The sequence below is a fragment of the Dermochelys coriacea genome, chromosome 8, assembly GCF_009764565.3.
Source record: "Dermochelys coriacea isolate rDerCor1 chromosome 8, rDerCor1.pri.v4, whole genome shotgun sequence".
NCBI lineage: Eukaryota > Metazoa > Chordata > Testudines > Dermochelyidae > Dermochelys > Dermochelys coriacea.
In genome coordinates this window covers 96,083,984-96,101,856 of record NC_050075.1, presented here as the reverse complement: position 1 = coordinate 96,101,856, position 17,873 = coordinate 96,083,984, and the positions used below count along the sequence as shown (strand labels likewise).

Sequence of the window (17,873 nt, the reverse complement as noted above, 5' to 3'; positions counted from 1 at the left end):
CTCCATAGCTGCACTGCCAGAGGCTGCCCAGTCTGTCTGGTTTGGATGTACTGAATCATTGCATCTTCTGGCTCCTTCTCATGTTCTCCTGGCTGACCTTATTTGCTCTTGTGGTGGCTCTCAAGAGAGCAGAGATTGCAGGGGCCTCGTGCAGTCTTCCCAGTCACAGAAAGCCCACCTGGAACCCTTGTGCCAGTGGGGGCTGATGTAACTTGGCACTGTATCAGATAGGAGGGATGTCTTCGTCTCAAAGAGCCACTTGCAACTGGCTCCTGAATAGCTCAGAGTCCCTTCCACTGCCTCCCATGGGGTGAGAATCTGTGGGGTGGGTTTTGGGAGCTCTCTGCCTCTGAGGCTTGGCTGAGCACAGGAGAGGAATGGGAGCAGGCTCATAGCCCCAACCAACTTGGTGTGGGGGGTTAGAAGAGCTGTATCAGAGTTTTGTATTAGACGAAGTTCACCTGGCTCTAATTTCACATGGTGCATGGCTTGGTAGCAGTTGCTTTGCCTCCCCACCCTAGGCTTGAGCCTGGCACTGTGGATATGGGAGGAGGAGTCAGTTTCTCTGCACTCCTTGGACATTCCCTGTGCAAACCTTGTCTAGTTGGGCTTTGTGCAGGGGGCCATGGTTTGACTCTGAGCTCAGGCTCCTCCTTAAACAGCTGGTGAGTAGAAGCAGGTTTTGGTTGCCTCAGGTTTCTTGGGACTCCAGTGTGGGAATCTCAGTATGCAATAGGGCCCTGGTCCTGCACTGATGCAGGCACAGGATCCTTGGATGTGGCACTTGATGTGGGATCAGGCCCGGTGTGGTGTTTGTACAGGGTGTGATGCATGTGAAAGGATATTCCCACAGCTGGAAACACAGAGCAGGAATCGGTTCAAATCTGGTTGGAAGGTAGAGTTCTGCTTTAAATGCAGAAACAGTCCAGTGAGAGAGGCTTGGTTTATGACTACTGTTTGAACATCAAGCACACTGTAGAGACGTAAGCAATCTAATGTAATTTCTCTGGTAGCTTCCCAAGACTACCTAAAAGAAGAGGTTTAGAACACAATAGAGTTTTTTGCATTGAATTATTTTTATGAAACTTTTTTTTTCCCTGTATCTTCAGCCAGGAATGTGCCTGATGTGAAAGCAAGTGGAAACAACACACCAATTGGCTTATCTATTTATAAGGACTGTGAGATGCTAGAAAATTGGCGCAAACTCCATTGGTTGGGACACTTTTTTTTAAAACTAGACTTGTCAAAGTGCAAGGAGATTGATCTGATGTTTCTGGAAGAGGGAGCCTGGGGTCATAGACAGGATCACTGTTTGGTTGGTTGGTCATCTTGTTAATGCTTTAAATTGCAGTAGCACCCGGAGCCCTCGGCCAGGATGGGCCTTATTGTCTTGTGCACGCACATAATAAATTACAGAGCTTGCCCCAAAGAGCTTAGCCTGATGGAAAGAGACACTGGGATGGAGGCACCTAACAAGCAAGCAGTGATCAAGAAACCACTAGAATTCTTAGTAGTGAACATAACCTCTCACCAGTAGCGATCCCAGCTTACCACCTGCCCAGCATGCAGTTGCGCTGTTTTGAAAAGTGACTCCAGGGCCAGAGTTGTGAATGAATCAACTATGGGAAAGTAGGGCGAGTGGCGCTAACAGCAGACAGCCAACGCACGTTGCGGTCCGGGAGAGGAGGAGGGCAGGCTGTGATCTCACCTGAATTCTAGCTTGGGACTGTTTGAAACACCGAGCACAAAATAAGGCAAAAGCCAGTCTGTATCTTGGACGCATAGTGACTTGTCCAGTAATATCTAATGGCAACATCTCTTGGGGTGGAGGGAGATCTCAGAGGGTCTAGAACAGGTCTTCCTAATCCTGAAAGAGCCGTTCTGTAGGGAGCCAGAAGGAAGGTAGACTAGCTGTGACCCTATGAAATGACCATCCTTCCCTCCCTCAGTCTCTAACTTGACTTTCTATGGCTCTGTGGAAGAGGGACAGTAGGACAAATGCTGCTGAGTTGCGTTGCCCTTGGGCTGATATGAGAATACTAAAGCCTTGTCTGTGCTAAGAAAATATCCCTGATGGCTGCAGCTGAGCCTGTGCTGAACACAGGTTAGTGCATAGACCAGGACAAACTGCATGCCCAGCACCATTTCAGAAGCGATGACAACCTGTAGTCAGCCATTGTCAGCGGAGGGTAACTTAGCCTAGACAAGCCTTGAGGGACTGATTGTGCCGTGCTTAGTCCTGTAGAGGAGCACTTAGGTGAGTAGTCCCATTGACCTCTGTGATACTACTCAGTGAGTAGGGGCTAATCTATATAACAGATGTAGCATAATGCTCCCCATGGCTTTAGAAGTGGCTGATGAGGGATATCATAGATACTGAGGGCAAGTTCTTGGTGAGTGGCTTCCTCACAGATTGAGAGCCTGAAAGACCTGCACAGAATGAGTGATCCAAAGGTTGCTCCTTAATCTTGGGATCCACCTTTGTATTTGTCGGGCAAGTCATAAAGTTGTTTTACCTACTAAGGCTTTCTCAACGCTGACCCTCGGTTGGTCCAAAACTCCATCCGGCATGAAATTTTATCAAAGGGACTAGGGATTTCATGGTCTACCTTATCTTCTTGGTTCACGGGCAGGTAGTGTTGGGTTCTTCAATACACTTCAAAGATTAGAAGCTCAGGTCTTCATTCCATAGTGTTTATAGCTAAAACTGGATTAATGGGCTGGTTAGGATTTAAGGATAACATATGAAAGAGTCTATGCTTGGAGATTGCTCCCTGCCTGAAAACATACCATATAAATGCCACCTCATAGAACATTGTTTTGGTTTTCAACATCTCAGAGGCTGCAGAAAAGAGATCCAACTGGTGGTCCTTTATCTTAATAATCTGAAGAAGACCGTAAAAGCCATCCTATAGCATGTTGGGACACTTAATACCTCTTATGTAGCACTTTTCATCAGTAGATCTCAAAGCACTTTACAAAGCAACAGCATCCCCATTTTATATGAGACACAAAGCGTGTGTGGGGGGGGGACTTGACCAAGGTCACCCAGCAGGCCAGTGGCAGAGCAAGGAATAGAAGCCAGGTCTCCTGAGTCTCTGTCCACTAGGCCACACTGCCTCCACATTTCAATGCAAGAACAATATCCTGGTGGTAGGGGGTGGGATAGGCAGGGCATGGTGCTCCATTCCTGTTCACCATCGCTTACACCAGTGCAGAATGGGTGTAAAAGGCTCCCATTCTGGTTTGGTATCCATTTGGCACAGGTGATGATGCTAGGTGCACTGCAGTGGAGAATCAGGCCCACAGCATATAAAGAGACAAAGCCAACCTATGGCCCTCCCCGCCCTTCAGGAACAGCCAGGTTAGTGCTGCAAAACAGGGTTGATTGGAAGCAAGCACATTGATCCTGGGCAATTGGATTCTCTCTGTTTTGTTTTAAACATGGTTCTTACTCTGCGTCCATCTCATGGATACGAACACATAGCAGGCTCCCCCAATCCTGGACACCAAAACAATGATGTAAACACAGCCGTGAAGGCAAAACAGTACTCCCCTGCCCCTTTCCCACGGCGAGCGTTCAGATGAACCGTTTCAGCACAGGATTGGGTCCAAGCAGGTATGACGTCCTATGTTCTTACCTTTGTGCTGTTTGCTACCTAATGTTCCCTTTGTAGACTGATGTGGAAAAACAGACTCAATTTAGGACTTTTTTTTTTCCTTTCTGTGGGAGGGGAGTGGCCTATGAAGAAAATAGAGGTTAAACTCTTCAGGCAGGGATTTGCAGAGTAAGATTAGATGGTATGGGGTAAAATGGCAGAGTACAGTGACCCATGACATTGGCAAAATCAGACACTATCTACTAATACTGAACAAGGAACTCTAATGGAATTAGACGAAGGAAAACGACACTGTTCCTAAAACCAGTCCGTAATCTCTTCTGCCTAGAACCTCCCTCAGCCCCACTCCTGCTTGGTTTCCTGTGCCAGACTAAAAGAAACAGTACATATCCTTGGGGCATGTTAGGTCTTGAAAACTCTGGTGGCTGGGGTATTTCAGCACTCCCACCCTTGTTAGCACAGGTGGTGGGAGAATTCTTTTAAAATCCTCACTCTGGAAGCACCCAAAAACTTTGCCTGTTACAGACATCTTAGGGGACGCAATGGCCACACAATGTGCTCTGACCATGTTTATAAGATGTTGTGGCTTTGCTTGGGGAGACCAGACCATCTTAAATATACAGTTACAACTGCACTGAAACTGGGGTCCCTAAGATGGCTCTAATTGTAGAATACATGAGTGGCTGTGGATCAGACCCTAATCACTCAGACCTCAAGTCACTTTCCATTGACTTGCGTCCTTGATGGAGTCCATTAGGACCTGATCCAGGGGAAATAATGACTAGTCAAAGGGCTATTAAATGCACAAAATAAACTGAAAAGCAATCCACTATTTTCCTCCGATCCTTGTTGCTATTGTTACGGTAACCATAAGAGTTAACTGTAAGTTAGACCTCTCCTTCAGTCTGATTTCACTTTTAAATCACTGATGTCCCCTTACAAACAGAACCAAGCAAAATCGAAAGCACAGAATAATTCCTGTGGAGATTTTAACACTATTCCCAGGCTAAGTTTTGTCCCTGGTTATAAAGTGCTCTGATCGCTCTTTCTTTAAGCCCTGGCAAAAGATGTGCAGTCAGGCAACACCCGACAAAAAGCCCCAACCGCTCAAGAGTAAAGAATATCTAAGTAGAAACTGCCCCCCCTCCCCCCGAGCCAGCTAAAAATGGACACATTTACTGAGTAGTCAGGTTTGGCCTCCCTGGATCATGTCGGGAGGTTAGTGCAGTTCAGCTTATCCAACCTCTGAACAATGGCAACTTTAAAAACTGAAACAGCAGGTGAATGTTCATTCATCAATTGTGCTTCCTGGACAGCCAGGTGGGACCATTGATCACCAAGTCTGGTCTCCAGCACAGCACAAGCAATGCAACTTCTTCAAGTGATTCCTGTCTCCAACCCAATAATCTATAGTTGAACAGACTATTGCTTTTAGGCCCCAAGCCTGCAAACACTTAGCACATAATTTAACTCCCTCTTGAACTATTTACTATAGCAAATACCAGAGTAAGGCCCTGATGCTGCAGACACTTATGCACGTGCATCGAAGTCATTAATTCAATCTTGATTTTAAAGATGCCTAGTGACAGTGATTCCCCCACATCTCGTGGGAAGATGTTCCAATGGGTAATTACTCTCACTGTATATTGGGGGGAGGGGAAAGTGCACATTTGTTTCCAGTTTAATGTCTGCATTAGAAATCAAATGGTAAAAATTAAGCAGCATGTGTGCATAAAAGTGTAGATCTTTTAATTTTCTTATTTCCAAGGCTCCTTTTAAAGGACTGTAAGAATATGGCCCAATATATATTTGTATAAAGTTGATTTGACTCCTAGAGAGGCTGTATGGTGTGTTACAAAAACGGCCATTCTCCTTGTAAGCGCCATTGATTCTTTCTACGTCTCTTGCAATGGCTCTATGAAAAGAGTATTTCTTTTATCACTTGTACCTTTTGTTTTTAATATTGTTATATTTAGCTCAATAATAATAATAATTAATAATAGGGCCAGATTCTCAGCTATTGTAAATTGGCATAACTCCATTGAAGCCAATAAAGCTGTGTGGATTTGTACCCCTTAGATACCAGAGGTAAATTTAAAAGATTGAGATAAATTAAACTGCAGAAGACACCAGTTCCGGCCTGCTAAAGTCTGCACCCGTTCAAGTTTCCCACCCACCTTACAAACATTGTCATCAGAACAAACTGACATTGCTAGGTAACAATGGACCACCCTCAAGATAGCTGATCAATCAGTTTCTCAAAGCTGGCATTTACAAGTTAACACTTTCAGCGGGGTCACGTTCGCCACATGTATAAAGAATCCAGGGCTAACCTAGAATAATCCACTGAACTTTTTGTTTTTTTTATTCAAGGTGGGAGATGGAATAAAAACTCCACTGCAAATGCACAGTGTGTTACAAACTTGTCATACCTGTGTGTAAGTAGGTCTTAAACCCAAAGCTTGGGAAAAGGTAGAAAAACATTAGAATTCACGGACTAGCTGCTTCCTGAAAAAAGATTACAAGAAAATCAATTCCCGAAAGTCTGCTCAACCTTCTCTCTTAATACTTCTGTCAAATGACACATGTAGATGTTAGATCTGGGTATTTCTGTGTCATACCTGTGGAAGCCTTGTCTGACAACCATTTTCTTTTATAATTGTACTGGGTGATTTAGTTTTGAAACTGGTAGTTTTGTTCCTAACCACATTTGTAGCAGTTTCTCATGAATATTGTATCTTACTGAAGGTCCAATAGAGAGAGTGTGTGTGTGTGTGTATTTATTTTTTTTTAAGAAGAAAAAGATTAGGGGAAGCAAAAATCTAAGCTCGAAAGTAGAGACAGCGAGTCAAAGAATTGGCCAATAAACAAAGCAAAGTAGCTATCTGGAAGAACTTGTAAGTGCCACCTTAAGAAAACTTCCGCTGACTGTTTTAAGGAACTGAGGGGAGTGCAGCTTCCTCTGATCCAAAGGACAGTTCTGGCAGGGGCTCTGCCTGAAAGGCCTGGAGAGGAAAGAGAGAGAGAGAGAGAGAGCATGGGGGTGAAAAGTACAAGCAGGTGGTTTGGTATTCCTCCTTCACGACAGGTCACTGCCTGATCCTGTTGTTACAATTCTGGTTTGTCACAGAGGAACATTACTCTGGCCTATTCAGCAAATGCGAAGCTCCTTCTGACTGAGGTGAGATTGGGAGGCTAAACTGTTAGGCAGTTTTGCTGGGAAGTGAGAAGCCTGTTAAAGGGGGCAGCTGTTGATCTTGGGGAGCACCTGGTTTTGGTGAGGGGGCTGAGAGAGGGCTGCCAGCGGGATGTACACGTTTAGTGCTAAATTCTTTTTGTATTGACACAGCTGCCTCCATGCAGAACTTTACGCAGCTTTCTGTTCTGGCTTCGGCTGGTGTTTGACTTGGGAAGGAAAGTGACACAAACTTTCAAACATTTCCTAGATAAGGAAGCAACTTAGGGTGGCTTTTAGCTGTAGTGAAACTAATTAACTTTTTAAACTTCCTCTGCATGGAGCAGAAAGCTCTGGGTTTCGGGTGTGTTGTGTGGTGCAGTGCCCTGAAGGAGGATGTAACATGAAACCATGCAGCCTGTATACATGCTGCATGTCACATACAGCACGCTTATGATCTGTAATGGTTAATTTCATAAATATTGTGCAAATCGCCAGGGGAAGCCACTCATGTGGATGCAGGATGCGGATTTACAATTCGGTAGCATTAATCTACAGTGTGGGCACCAGAAGAAGATGCCAGACCCAGATTTTTGCAGCTAACTAATTATTCCAGCAGGGTGTATTACTCCTAATTGTGCTGTTAGCATTGCAGCAATAAGAGAGCTCAACTGGGTGAAATTCTCGACAAAAATCTTAAACCTTTCATTAAATTGAGGCAGTATTTTTCACAAGAACTCCATCCACAATGAATGAAACTTGTGAATGTCTAGCCTTTTTTTTTTTTTGGTGCCTCAGTGGGAGCTAAGCTGTTGTGAGAATCTGGCCCAACTGTGGGTGCTAAGTGGTCAAAAATCTGGCTTGGAGCTGCTCTTGAAAATCTGCTCCTGTTTCAACCTCAGGAACTGCTGGAGACCATTAATTATCAAACGCAAGAAAATGCATCCGATGAAGTGAGCTGTAGCTCACGAAAGCTTATGCTCTAATAAATTTGTTAGTCTCTAAGGTGCCACAAGTACTCCTTTTCTTTTTGCAAACGCAAGAGGTGTCTTACAGTGCTGAGGAGCTTACAGTCTTAGGCAATGATCCTCCTGACTTAGAAGTCCATGGAAAAACTTGCATTGACCACAGTAGTGCAGGACAGGGCTTTAATTAAACCACCCACCATATAGATGGGGGATAGGGAATGGGATGCAACTGGTAGTGACTGAGAGGAGTTGTCTAGCAGGCATCCTGTGTTATTTAACCCTTTCAGGTGCTTTTTAAAAATACCCCTTTTGGGGAATGACAGAATCTACAGGCCTTTTGGAAGACGCAGGTTTTTTTAAGGAGGGCCAAGGAGATGGCAGAGGCATCACAGACTCTCTGGTTTTGTGTGCAAATTTAAAACTGTAAGCTACACAAATGTCAAACATTAACTTGCTGCTGTCAAGCAGTTGTGTGGTGTCCTGTGTGAGGTTTAAACACATACTTTGCTCTGCTGCAGCAATGCCTGCCTGCCAGTGAGGTTTACCAACCGGTTCCCACCATGTTTTGGAATCTTTCTAGATGAAAGCTGCTGCAACACATGTGATAATAGTATTATGACCTTTGCATTCAGGGCATGCTGTGTTAAGGATGTTTTTGCACAAAGTAATCAGTAGGGACTTTAGAATCCTCAGTAGGACGGCTGTATAATGAAACCTTCCATCTCTGCACAAACCCCAGCATGCAGGTGCTCCTTTTTTATTATCCTCATGCTTCACAACTTGTTTTCAAGTGACTTGACAAGCTGACTTTCATTTCAGCTTTTGTGGGCATCCTTTTGTGAGGTATCTTAAGAAATTAAAGAGCACAGGGGCAGTAACAATAGTCAGTGGGAAACAAACAAAATTACTCTTGGAACTGCAGTGCTAGGAGGAAGAGTTACCTCTTGCACATGTACGCAACAGGCTTGCAATAAGCAAGGTAGTTAGTTACCTGTTTGTGCTATTGACCCTATTCTTTATTGCTGTTTGGTGGGTTATTTAAGTGGGTCCCCGAAGATGGGGAAAGGAGGAAAGGAATCTGACACAGTTGAGGGTGGGGAGAAAGGGGATCTGACACAGACCAGAAACCCATGTTTGTCAGTGGTAAAGGCTTCTCACGTGGCTTGGGCTGTCCATTTCAAATGAGCTATTCAGCTAACAAACTGAAGCTGATCCATTTACACCAGGGTTGGATTTGGCCCCACCTTTCTCCTGCTTCCCTAGAACACAGCATGGCTCAAATGCTGAACAAAATCATAGTTCAGCATCGTATGTGCTGCCAGAGAACACTCAAAATCCAGCTCGTCCAGAGCCAAATTGGACTTCATTCTACTCCATTTATTTTTCTCGTGTGTGTCCTTGCTATATGACTCAGCTTGTCTCTTAGTGGCTCCTACGTTGTGAATTGCGTGGGGTCAGCGTGTGGTGCCTTAGCAGGATGCTGCCTCTGAACAATGCTCTACGTCATTTCACGGGCCGAGTGTGAAACGAGCGTTGGAGTGTAGCGAAAGCAATGCATTCAGGCAGGCAGCAGTGTGCGGGAAGGTCTTGGAAGGCATTGGATTTGCACACTGATTTCTTTCTTCCAAGCTGGCAAGACCTTTTTTGAAAACCGTAAACAAGCCCTGCTGCCTAATGGACCCTAAAGGGACCAGTTCCCAAGGGCGTGTAGGTTGAGCCACAACAGATGCCGAAAAGAATCGGATGTTTGTCTGAGCTAATATACTCCGCATGGAGAGGGAAGAGAAGTCATTCTCTACCAAACAGAAGACGGAGGGCTACCTTCTGATAGTGCCCTACAAAGGTGTCTTTCAGTGGCACCAATCTGCAGGGGTTATCCTTGTGATGGGTTGGGGATTCTCCAAAGGGTGATGAATCTTTGCAGGGTGTCCTTGCTTTTGCCCTTATGTGGGGCGCCCCAGCTGCTAACCACCACACTCGCTACTTTCAGGCAGATGCTCCTCTTCTCAGCCTTCAGGAGGGAGTGTGGTAGGCTTTGCTTCCCTCACCTAGTCTGGGATCAGTCTGCTAATCCTGTTCTTACCCTCTTCAGCTAGTGCCCTCATGGGGTCTCTTGCCAGGCCTGCAAAATTCAGGGGGAGCCATGGTATTTGCTTTTAATTTAGCAAACAAATTCTATCCCTCTCACTTGCTGAGTCATCGTTGGATGTGAAAACTGATCCAACCCAGTGTAAATGGATTGCTCAGGTTCTTTGAAGATCAGCAGCGCTGCCTGATGCCCAAGACTGACTTTCGAAGATCAGCACAAATTACAGTCCTGAAATGACCTGTAAGGTCTTGAATTTGCCCCGCTCTCGGTAGCGTGAGAGTGGCTTCATTGCAGGTAACTGCATTTGGAAAAACTTTTATTTGCTAGTGCTTTATTTCATTAACTTTTTACCAGGAGCAAGTCAGTTAGGAGGACTACTAATGCCTGTTCCTTGGACAGGCAGCTCCACTAGTTCAACAAAACAACATAAAAAAGCAGCATTCAAAGATTCAGTTAAGATGAAAAGGGCAGGGACTATGGGGCACTTGTGATGTGTTTGTATGTTGCATGGCATGATGGGGGGGGCCAGCCTGCATGCTGCCATCGGAGGCTGCTGCAATATACATGTTTAACGATAATATAACAGGTACCAATAAAATACAAATACCAGGGTCTCAGACAATAAAGTCCATTACAGGCTTTGCTGCTGCTTGTGTTTTTTTACATGGAAAGCGCTCGGATACTATGGTAAACTGCAGTTGTGTAAAACCCATAAATAGAGGCCACATTTTACAATAGTGGCTTCTCTAGAAAGGGAGGTGAAGGGAAAAACATCTCGGAACTGCTGAGTGTATCAGTATATCTCCTGACCTCAGTTGCTACGTCTGCTGGATAGTCTGTGTTTTTCCTGTTTCTCGTGGTGACAGTCTTTAAACTTTCGCAACATCTTTAAACTTCATCTGCTCCAGAGCAAGGCTTGGTGATCAGCGCTGAGTGTACCTTTTGTTCTGGCAGCAAAACTGGCTGTTCTGTTTCTCTCTCCACTGAGGAACCTTGTGATGTGATGTGTAAAATGTCAGCAATCATTAGGTGACTTGACTCACTGAACCACCATCCTTCCCCGATTCTCTCTGACCCTCCCCGTTTGCCACAGATAATTTATTTAAAGCTCCTTCTCCTCAGAACAGGGCCCCTTGTTGGCACTGGTGAATTTCTGGGGAAACGCGATGCATTGTTGAGACGCTAGAATCTCTCAAACTAGGTCAAGTTAATTTTTTAACACAAGCAGATTTGCTTGTTACTATGGATATTGCTTAATTACACACCAATAATCCCCCATGAGATCTACATTGTCACTGCTCATTTTTTTCCCATTTTTAAATATCTCCAGGAACTGGAAGGAATTCTTCAAGGGGGTAGAATGAGGAGTAACAGGATGAAGCTGAACAAAGGAAAATTCAGGTTAAATATCAGGGCAAAGATGTGCATTCTGTAAGACGGTGGGATGGTCTCCAAAGGAGGTAGTGTGTTTCTTGTGTTGTCTAAAACTCTGCACAGAGCACGAGATTTTATTAATCTGACCTCTTCCCGCCCGTGCATGGTTGACAGACGAGATGATCATGAACATCTCTTCCACTTCTAATTTCCAGCTGTTTGGAGATGGTAAGAACAGAGTTCACTCAGATTCTGAATGGCAGTTCAGCCATGTAAATACTTCCTCCCTCCCACTCTATTTTTATTTGCCATGCATGCATGTCTCCTTTGTGATCAAGGCATTTGTGTGTGGATGACAGCATCCATGGTTTGTTTAATTAATAATACCTAGCTCTCCTTCTACAGGTCTCAAAGTGCTTTACAAAGGAAGTCAGTATCATTATCCCCCATCTTACAGATGGGCAAACTGAGGCATGATGTGAAGTGATTTTTGTTCAAGGTCACCCAGTGGCAGAGCTGGGGATAGAACTAAGGTCTTCTGAATTCCAGTCCAGTGCCCTATTCACTAGGTCACACTGCCTTCCGTTTACTGGCTCCCCTATTCACGTTTGTCGTCTAAACAGGGAGCAGAAAGGATGCCATGATATGATGTGCCATTGGTCACCTACACAAATAAGCAAGTGACCTAGCTAGGGGTGGAAGGTGCTTGGCTATCTTGGTGCAAAACCCGTGTCAGGATTATGGGGCTGATTGCATCTCTGGCCTCCCTTCATGCATCCCCTCAGCTGTCAGCCCTCATGCCTTTACCTGTCTTGGGATTGAGATTTTGCACTTCTCCCACTTTTAGACCAGGATATGGATACAGCACGCTGCCTGTGCTAGCCACTTAGTACTGCACAGGTCTGAGTGGATATCTTTCTTCTCTTCAGGAGCCTGTGACCATGAGATAACAACCAACCGCTTTTTAAAAACAAGCGGGTTTATTCGTAAACGGAACAAAGTGTTGGAGAAACAGCTGTGAAAACAACGAAGAGCCATGTGTAGCTAGTGGAGACTAACCTTACACTTCACTACACACTATGGATATGTCTACCATATAGCTACACAACTGCAGCTGTGCCGATGTAGCCCCATAGTGTAGATACTTCCTACATTGATGGAAGGTGTCCCCCCTTTCCCCCCTCCCATTGCTGTAGCTTTGAGAGACAGTAGCTTGATTAATGGAAGAATTCTTCTGTCAACCTACCAGCAGCACAGTGGGGCTTGGTTTAGGTCGCCCAAATGATGGCACAATTTTTTACTGCCCTGAGCAACTTAGTTAGTTGTTCTAACTTTGAAATGTAGCCCAGGCCTTAGTTAGATGGGCTTCCTTCTGCAGTTGCAGGAAAAGAGAAGACTGAACTTAAGTTCTTTTAGGAGGCCAATGTGGTGTTGGAATCCAGCCTTGTCTTCACTGCAGGAAAAATGGTGTTAACTCAATTATAAGAGCACTTTTTTTGTTCATTTGCTAGTGAGGTCTGTCTTCTTGTCTTCCTATCCCCTGCACCCCTCAGTAAGGAAATTCCCTTTTCTCAAAGCCCTGCCCCCTCAGTGTGTGCCTGAGGCCAATTACCCTTGTATTCACTGGCTTTTGTTACAGGGCGTAGGTGTGAAGTCTTTTCATCCTTTGCCATGCCTACAAAAAAATTGACAAGAGTTAGGTTGCTGAGACCTCACCTATTGCATTGACTCCCTGTACTCCCCTGTCTAACTGTTGACTCTTGTCTTACACTCTGTACGCTCTCTTTGGGACACGTCTCTTCTGTTTGTACAATGCCTAGCACAATGGGGTCCTGGTCCATGACTGGGGCTCCTCGGGACAATGATAACACAGATAAATAACAAACCCAAAAGGCCCCTTATTTCAGATGTGCCCACGTGGGGAGTTACACCAGGATAACTACGTATAGCATTAAAATTCCATCATCTAGTACTGCTGGTGAACTGCTCCATGTTGACAAGCCCTAAGAGAGTGCCCCCATGATGCTTTGCTGTTTGCTGGTTTAGACCCATTCAGCTTTACTGGCTTGCAGTCACTACTTTCTTTCCTGGGAGGGAGTCTGCTGGGTCTGTCTGCTCTGCTCTGACATTCCACCATTCCATCTCCGAAATGCTCTGAATAAACCTCACCTCGGGGTACAGATCAACAATCCCCACCTAGCGCCCCCATGTTCACCACACCCTGTTTCTCAATCTCCACTCTGCCTCTGCACCGGTCTCTCCTGAGCGCCGTTACCTTGAACTAGGCTGCATAGAAAGGAGCCAGGAAGGGACAATCCCGTGGCAATAAGAGACCAGCCTGGAAACAGGCAGTGCATAGAAGCTCTGCCACTTTTATATTGAGCACTTAGCAGGCTGAGGATAGCTCCGTCTTGGGAGCTGGTATGTGTGTGTGGCTTCACTCTGGAACGGATATGAATGACCGCAATCATGTTGCAGTCTGCTTGAACTCCTTAAACTAAGCAGGACTGGACCTGCTGGGAACTTGGATGGGAGACTTCAGAGAAAATCCCAGGGTGCGGTAGGAAAGTGTTTGACTTTGTAGGTGGCACTTTTCCTTCTGGCTTGCCCCACAAGGCCAGACCAGCAGCTGGAAGGGAGTTCTCCTGAGGGATAGGAGAGAGCTCTGGAGCCTGAAGGGGGTGGGGAGAGTTGGCGTGAGAGTTGGCGGCACGGGAGTCGGGCTAAGATGAAGAGACAGAGTATCTTTCAGAAAGGAAGCTGGGAAACGAGGCCAGCCTGTCTCTGGATGTATTCTATCAAAGGAAGGGGTCCTCCTGCAGTCAGCTGCTTTTGCCAAGGTTTGCCAACCCTCCAGGGTTGTTCTGGAGTCTCCAGGAATGAAAAATTGATCTTTAGTTAAAGATTATGTCGTGTGATGAAATCTCCAGGCATTCATCCAACCAAAGTTGGCAACCCTAAGTTTTGCACGTCCTCCTGTCCTGCCTCGCAAGTGACATCTGCTGAGAGGTATTCAGGATGACTGTGCATCTTCTGCAGGCTGCTCAGCATCCCAGAGTCCTGTGCAGCTTTTTCTCCCGCTGGCCCAGCAGATCTTCAGTCTGCTCACAGTGCTGGCAGAGGGAGCCATGAAAAGCAGGACATGATGGGGGAGAGGCATTTGAACTGAAGGAGGGACAGACTTCCCCTCTGGGTAGGGTAGCAGTTCAATCTCTGTGGCCCATGCAGTTTTTTCTCAGTTAGTGCAAAGTGGGGTGGTTGGTTTGTGATGAGAGACGGATCAGAGACCTACCAAACTCATCTCCTAAAAGGGTCACCAAACGTCGCCTGGATGAGAGAAGAGTAAAATGAGATGAGCTAGAGCAAGGTATGGTAGGATTTAGAACAGTGAGATTAAAAGATGGAGGGGGGCTTGTGACCATGGGGAGGAGGGGATGCAAAGGTGCTGGCTCTGGGAGAAAGCCATGAATAGAGTACGAGAGGGGAAGGGGTGTTTACAGATTCCAGTCAGCTGAATCATGCCTTTTTCAGTCCAGGTGCCATGACTACTTGGAGACGAGCAACAAAAGTGAATAGTCAGCACCAGGATGCTCTTTGTTCACAAGTCACATCTGACCTACTCTGTTTCTAGCTCGGTCTCCAAATAACTCAGTGTGAAATACCTGTAACTGACCCCCTTGGGGGTGATCTTGAGCTCAATCCTCACAGTGCTAAAAGCACAAGCTCCTAGCACTTCACTTAACTGTGACTCTGCCTCAGAGCAACAAGCAGTAGCAGCTCGTGATCCTTTTTGGTGGGCCAGCCACAAGAGGGGGACAAAGACCCACATTCTCCTTGCGTGGATTATACATCCAACCAAGCATGTTCCAGACCTTAAAGGTACAGTCACCACTGGCGTGCCGTCCGCACAGTTCTCAAAGCTCTGTACATAACAAGGGTGAAATGATGTCTTCTCCTGCGCCACTATGGGTTAAAGGAGGAGCAGGGCAATGGAGCAGTAGTCCCTGTTCTTCTCTGCCAACCGAAGCGCCCACTCCACAGCCTGCTCAGCCAGTAGGTTTCCAAAACAAACAGCAGTCTCCTCTCGGCTGGGGTTGCGGTTGGTCGGGTGGTATTGTTTCTGCTTCCTAACTGGACAACACATCTTTCCAACAAGAAACTAACCAGCGAACCTATGGTGTGAATTTTCAGGCGATGGATTGCGTGTGATAAAACGGCTGATTGGCATAATCGCTTCCCGAGTAGCCAGCTCTCAACTTACCCACAGATAAATCGTCACCACTTCCAAATTGCACTTAATCCAGTGTGATCCTTATTTGTGGAGATATTCTGCAATCTTCTCTCTCTCCCACCAGCTGTCCTGGTTTTGATCTTGCTGGCATGTTGGAGGCATGTAGGCTCATTACGCCTTCAGCAGCACAGAAACTGAACATGGCAGAAGCCAAGAAAAAAATTCAACTTGAAGGTTTGTTTTTTTTTTTTTTTTTTTTTTGTAGAACTGGGTCACTCAAGGGGTGACAGCATAAGAGCATCATCGCCTAGGTAATGTATCTTGTTGCCAAGGTGACCGCTAAAGGCTGCATCAGTCAACAGCTTTAAAAATTTGACAGTTGAGTGAGAGTGAAGATTTTAATGAGGACAGACACTTCCTTGCTTAGTTTCAATAGCCGAATATTCTAAAAATACCCTTCCATCTTACTAATATTTCCGGGTCTCCAGAGTGTAAATTAATGTACATAACCTAGGAACTTTCTTTGCAGTTCTTGACACCCTGGAATATTCTGTCAAAGCTGAGTACATCCCAGCTGTTGAGATAATAGCATAGTGCCGTTCTCCTGTTGTGGTTTCCACTGACCAGAAAACTCCTAAGCTATGACTGACTGACCTTTTTTTTTTTTTTTCTCCTTTAATGTGGAATCTCCTGCTCCCTCAGTTTCCCTTACCCCACTTAATGCTGGAATAACTGGACAATAAGTACTTCCCAAATACCTCCATCTGCTCAGTGCCTGCTGGAGTGTTGATATAACTAAGAATATTTGCAGCTGCTGGGGAAGTGATTTGATTGACACTCTGTGAGGACTTGAGTTGTGGGTCCTTCATCTCCTCCATCACCCTGTGACGTTAATTGTTTGCATTGACCCAGCACTGGGCCGTTATCTTCTAATGTGAACAACAGCCATTCAGACCACTCCCTGCGGGGAGGCTGGCCATGCTGTGGATCCACTGGAACCAGCTGCTCATCCTGGCACAGCTTGTGCTGCTGCTCCCTATGATGGAAGGGTGGTTGGGTCAAATTTGAGTGGCGGCGTGACCCTGTGCATCACTCTTGATCAGTTACACTCCCTTAGACGTATTTATGCCTTCGTCAGTATACAAGTTATACCAACTTATATTAAAGTGTTGGGTGAGGGGAAGCTACCTAAACAGCAGCAGAGCACGAGAAAATGTTTTCCTGCTACACCCCTCTTTCCTGGTTCCTCAGGATGAAAGCCACAGGTTCTTTTAGACTCAGTAATGTGTAACTTGCACCGCATTATCCATCCCCTCTGGAGTCAATCCAGTGTCTGTCTAGAATAGTGGAAAACAGAACATGCTTTCTGAAGAGATTTAACTCTGAACACTGGTTTCTTGTGTATGCGAGCTTCAAGCAAGCTCCCAACACTGAATTACAAGCCCCTATTAGGAGAGGTTCTTAAACAGCAATGCGCAGAGCTGCTGGAAGGCCTGGGGCTTTAATGAGGCATGTTCAGTAGGAAACCCTTGAAGAGCTCAATGGGTGCAACTTGGATTTGTCTCTGTGCTGCGCCCAGAGCAGCCTGGCTTAGTGCTGTACACAAAGGGGGCTGCTCAGTCAGTCACACAAACACCAGGCCTGGGAATTACTGATGTTCCATGAGCTGAAACTGCTGTTTCCATTTAGTGGCTTCACAGCTGATGCCAAAGTCTGAGAGCCCCGGAGCTTTGAGAAGAGGAAGTGGAGCAATAGCCTATGGCAGCTGTTCCTGGCAGGGGCAGCACTGTCCTACCAATGGGTTTAGCACCCCCTAGTTTTGCCTTGCTTCCAACCCTCTGTAGCTGACTGCCACTATGGGAGTTTATCTGTGGTTGGGACTTGGCAGGGGCTCTGTGAAAGCCGGTCCTAACTTTTATTATATGGCTGAATACTGCAGGCAGTTCTGGTTGCCCCATTTCAAAAAATGTTAGAATTGGGAAAAGTACAGAGAAGGGCAACAAAAATGATTAGGGAAATGGAACAGCTTCCAGATTTGGGGGGGAGAGATTAAAAAGACTGGGATTGTTCACCTTAGAAAGGAGATGCTTCAGGGGGAGCAGGATGACAGAGATCTATAGAATCATGACTGGTGTGGAGAAAGTGAATAAGGAAGTGTTATTTACCCCTTCACATAACACAAGAACTAGGGGTCACCCAGTGGAATTAATAGGCAGCAGGTTTAAAGCAAACAAAAGGAAAGACTTCTTTACACAACACACCGTCAACCTGTGGAACTCGTTGCAAAGGCCAAAACTATAAGAGTTTAAAAAAAGAAATAGATACGTTCAGGGAGGATAGGCCCATCAGTGGTTATTAGCCCTGATGGTCAGGATCCACCCCCATGTTCTGCAATGTCCCTAAACCTCTGAGTGCC

The 17,873-nt window shown here is 45.8% G+C and overlaps 1 protein-coding gene across 6 annotated transcripts in view; it reads left to right on the top strand.

Moving 5' to 3' along the window:
* Positions 1 to 17,873, top strand: part of ACOT11 (acyl-CoA thioesterase 11) — a 118,679-nt gene that overhangs the window by 42,823 nt on the left and 57,983 nt on the right. Inside the window, exon 1 of one of the 6 annotated variants that reach the window (XM_038414617.2) lies at positions 6,575 to 6,801. The exons of 4 other annotated variants lie outside the window; for them this stretch is intronic. The gene's annotated coding sequence lies outside the window, so the exon portion shown is untranslated. Of the gene's footprint in view, positions 1 to 6,574; positions 6,802 to 17,873 lie in introns of those variants that run through there. One more of the 6 variants, XM_038414618.2, reaches the window with a different exon arrangement.